The following is a 4930-nucleotide window of genomic DNA, read 5'->3' as shown; positions in this document are numbered from 1 at the left end:
AGTCTATGGAAAAATGCAAAAAAAAAAACCCCAAAACAAGGCAGAAATGCAAAAAAAAAAAAAAAAAAAAAAAACCCCAAAACAAAACAAAGAAAATACCCTAAATCTCTGCTTCTCACCATGTCTGCCTTTGCATTTTAGAAAATCCAGGAAGAAACAAACTCCCCTGGCCCCCTTTCCACTGGGATTTCTCCCCAGGCAAAAATGCAAAAATAATTTGCAAACAGTTTTGCAAAAATTTCTGCAAAATCTGGAAGGTCACAGGTGTGGAAAAAAGAAAACCTCACTTTTCATGCACGAGTTTGAGTGTTTTTTTGGTTTTGTTTGTTTTTTTTTTTTGAAGTGGTGCCTAATTTATTTAAGAAAAATTAGCTTAGTGAATACGAGGATTTTTTTGGGTACACAGGATGCAATTTATAAATGCTTTATGGAAGTCTCATATATATAAGGGATTTCAGTGTTTCAAGACTATTTATTAAGGGTTTGAGAACACCCCAAGATCCATCCATCCATCCAACAAAGTTCCCTTGGTTTTTGGAATTGATGCTTGTTGAGTTTTTTTTTTTTTTTAATTTATTATTATTATTTTTTGAGTTTTTTGGGGGAAGTTCTTAAATGTGTGCTATTTTAATTGCGCTGAGTGTCAATTTGACATGGCCTTGCATTTATTTTTATATTTCTTAAACCTGTTGCTTTTTCTTTCATCCTCCTCCTTTTTCCCCCCCTCTCTGAATTTATGAGGCGCGAGGGTGATTTATGTCAAAATTTGGGGTTGTGCGTACAAGGTGTGTCTGGATCTGCAGACATATTTCAGGGATTGCTAAAATTAAAAAAAAAAAAATCATACCACATATCCCAAACCTATACTCTGAAAAAAGAAAAAATCCTACAAAAAAGCCCCTCACTATTTCTTCTGCAAATTTTGGGGGGGGGGTAGCATTTAAAAGTCTGGGGATTTTCTTGGTGAGGGGCATGAACTCCAGGTCTGTTGGACTGGAATTGTACATCTACTAAAATGGAGACGTAAATAAACTTACAAATATTAGTGTTTACAGAAAAAAACGTGCTTGCGTGTATATGCTGATTTTGGGGAGAAAAACAGAAAAAAAAAAAGGTTTTGCCCTGAGATCCAAGTGCGTTTCTGCTGGTGGTGGTGGTGATGGAGCCTCGCCAAGTGTTTCTTTGGGGGGGCTTTGATTTTTGTGCTATTTTCTTCTTCTCCAGATGGACTTTTGGGGGTGATTTCTCCCTCTTATCCATAGTTCTTGAGGTTCCACCCCCCCAAAAATGGGAAGAAAAGGAAAAGGAGCAGTAATGGGGGTGGAGCAATGATAGAGATCGGAGTGGGGTGACACGTGTGACAAGGTTTTCCTTTTCCCTTCCTTTTTCTGCAAAGCCGTGGTGTTGACCGTTGAGTCATTTTTCAAGGAAAAAAAAAGAATAAATGGAAGAAAATGGAGCTTTAGAAACCGAGATTGCTTTGTGTTTCTGGCATCTGTTTTTGTGGGTTTGTGGGAAGGCGTTGATGGCTGGACTTGGGGGGGAAAAAGGAGCCAGTGGGGGACAAGAAGCCACCCGGGAGAGGGTGTCACGGCCTGTGGGGTGACAGCTGCCATGTGTGGGGTGCTAAGCCCGTGGATGGCTGGGTATTTGCAACATCCAGTGGGTCGTAGGTAAAATGGGATTTTTTTTTTTTTCTTTTGCTCAATTCTTGCAACTTTTGCAGAAAAAAAAAAAAAATCTGCCATGGTCTCCAAAGGACATTTTTCTTTTTCTTTGCTAAGTCTGGGCTACGAAAGTGCCGTGAGAGAAATGCCCTGCAAAGTCTGAGCTCGGTTTGGTTCACCCCCAAAACTGGGCACCTCGTGGCATTGCAAGCAGGGTATGAACCCCTTAAAAAAAAAACCCAACCGCATCTTCAAAAATTTTTTTCTGATTTTTTTTTTTTTTTTTGGTTTTCATATTTGAACCCAGAAAGGAAGTTTCTCTTCCCGGAATCTCTCTCTGAACTTTTTCTGTGGGTTTTCCTGTGCATTTTTCCAAGATTAAGACACATTTTTAAAAAATGTTATTTTAACTCCCGGACATAGACTGACTTGTAGACCGTTGGTCCTTTTTTTTTTTTTTTTTGCCTTTCAGTTTTTTTTTTTTTTCAGATAATGGTGTCTTATGTGCCATTCTTAAATCCTTGATTTAAAAACAAACAGACCAATAAAGGACTTGATCTATTTCTCATTTCTATGTTCCTGAGATTTCTGTAATTCAAATTTAAAAATTGATTATTTAAAATTAATTATTTAAAAATTAATTTTTAAATCCCTAATTTTTAAATTTGAAAATACATGAAGAGAAAAAAAAAAAAAAAAAAAGCAAAAAAAATCTGTTGAGGGAAACACAGAGACTTCCAAAAACTACGAGCCTTGGTGAAAGAAAATAAAGTTATTTTAAACTTCCCAAGCCTATCTGTGGCAATGTCAGAGTTTTTCCCAAGGAAAGTAAGGAGGCTCCTCTATCACTGAAGTCTGATAGAGTCTGAAGTCGGTTCCCGTAAAGCCGTTTTTTTTTTTTCTTTTGCAAAATTCATGTTGTTTAAACTTCCCCCACCCCAGGAATCGGTGCTGTTTTCACATTTTAAAATCATGAAAAATTGGCTTTAATCCTTCAATGTTGGGACTTGTCCAACTTCTTCCAGAGTCGGGGATAAAACACATGAAAAAATAAATATCCCTGGTGCACTTTGTTCTGCATCCAGTATTTTTTCTCCTTTGGGGGGTGCAAAATGAGGGGGTCCCCCAACGAAGCCAAGGTGGGGTGAGCCAGCTCAATTACTTGCAAGGCACAAAAGGACTCCAAATCCAACTTTCCCACTTCGAGAAAGAAAAGGGACGCTGTGTTTGCCATGGTCTCTGCTCCTGTACCTGAAATGGCGGTGGAAACAACACACGCCGAGGATGTTAAAGTGACTATTAAAAAGCAGTGTTGGAGCACAGTGTGAACTGCGCCTTCTCCCGTGCCGTGAAGAGCAAAGCTGACATGTTTTGTACGCTGTGCCCGGCTGGGTGTTTCTGTGTCATTTTTCAGGGCAGTATATGTTTTCAGAAAACTGTTTTTGGGGGGGGACAGGGGGAGTTTACCATACTCTTAGAGCGAGGTGGCATGAGTTGCGTATGACTTAACTGATAGAGGAATTTGCCATTAAGGTGGCCAAAAATGTCCACGTCCCCTAAGACACAGAAGGCCATCGGGGTCCGTAAATTCCTGTTAAAAAAATATGTGAAAGGACGCTATCTTATCATTTATGGCACTTACGTTATGTCTTATATTAGATGAGATTGTGCATATAGTGTCGTATATGAATATTTTAAGTCCGGAAATCCAAAAAAGTAGAAACTCCCTTTTTGCCCGGTGAGCCACAGTTTATCTAAAATACCTAAATATATATACTGGAAAGGTCCTAAATATATATACCTAAATATAAAATACCTAAATATATATACTGGATATATATACTGGAAAGGTCCTAAATATATATACCTAAATATAAAATACCTAAATATATATACCTAAATATATATACTGGAAAGGTCCTAAATATATATACCTAAATATAAAATACCTAAATATATATACTGGAAAGGTCCTAAATATATATACCTAAATATAAAATACCTAAATATATATACCTAAATATATATACTGGAAAGGTCCTAAATATATATACCTAAATATAAAATACCTAAATATATATACCTAAATATATATACTGGAAAGGTCCTAAATATATATACCTAAATATAAAATACCTAAATATATATACTGGAAAGGTCCTAAATATATATACCTAAATATAAAATACCTAAATATATATACTGGAAAGGTCCTAAATATATATACCTAAATATAAAATACCTAAATATAAAATACCTAAATATATATACTGGAAAGGTCCTAAATATATATACCTAAATATAAAATACCTAAATATATATACCTAAATATATATACTGGAAAGGTCCTAAATATATATACCTAAATATAAAATACCTAAATATATATACCTAAATATATATACTGGAAAGGTCCTAAATATATATACCTAAATATAAAATACCTAAATATATATACCTAAATATATATACTGGAAAGGTCCTAAATATATATACCTAAATATAAAATACCTAAATATAAAATACCTAAATATATATACTGGAAAGGTCCGGATCAGTAAAACTGTCCATCTAAATAAAATATATAACGTTCCATGTGGGCTCATGAAGTTGAAATAGTGGACCCCCTGGAATGAGGCTTTTGAAGGAAATAGGTCCAGGAAGTTGAATGGAGTCCGACGCCATGTTTTTTGGGGGTTGGTTAATTTTGGCCATAAACCTGGCAGGGGGGAATTCCTTGTCGTCCGTCTCCTTAGGGCGGAAAAGTCAGATGGAGGCAACGACCACGCCAAGGGCTTTGGAAGCCAGAACCACGTTGGTGGCCTTTTTCTTCGTTTAGTTTATTTTATTTTTACCAAACCCCCTGGAGACCCTCAACCCACAAAGCCTCCACAGTTGCATTTCATGAACTGAAAACTTTCATACCGTTTGGTTCAGGGGAAAGAATTGCAAGGAAATTTGCCAGAGCTCAAAGCAATTGGCAGCAGGTGTTTCTTCTGCCTGCGTCACTTCTGCCATCCTTTCCTTCTGTCTGTGTATCCGGTTGGCTTTTTGTGTCCGTGGGTTTTGCTGTCAGACATTCAACGACCACTGGCCAAAAAAAAAAAAAAAGTTACATTTGTACCCCGAGTCCACAAGTGGCTTTGGTGGGTCATTAGTCCCTAGAATTCAGGGTGACAAGTATTTCCCTACCATTGACCTGGGATCAGGTGTTGGAAGTCGTGGAGAGGTGTCCTGACCTAGACAGACAGACAGACAGATGA

The sequence above is a fragment of the Castor canadensis genome, chromosome X (genome assembly GCF_047511655.1).
Source record: "Castor canadensis chromosome X, mCasCan1.hap1v2, whole genome shotgun sequence".
Taxonomy (NCBI): domain Eukaryota; kingdom Metazoa; phylum Chordata; class Mammalia; order Rodentia; family Castoridae; genus Castor; species Castor canadensis.
Note: the sequence above shows the minus strand (reverse complement) of the source record.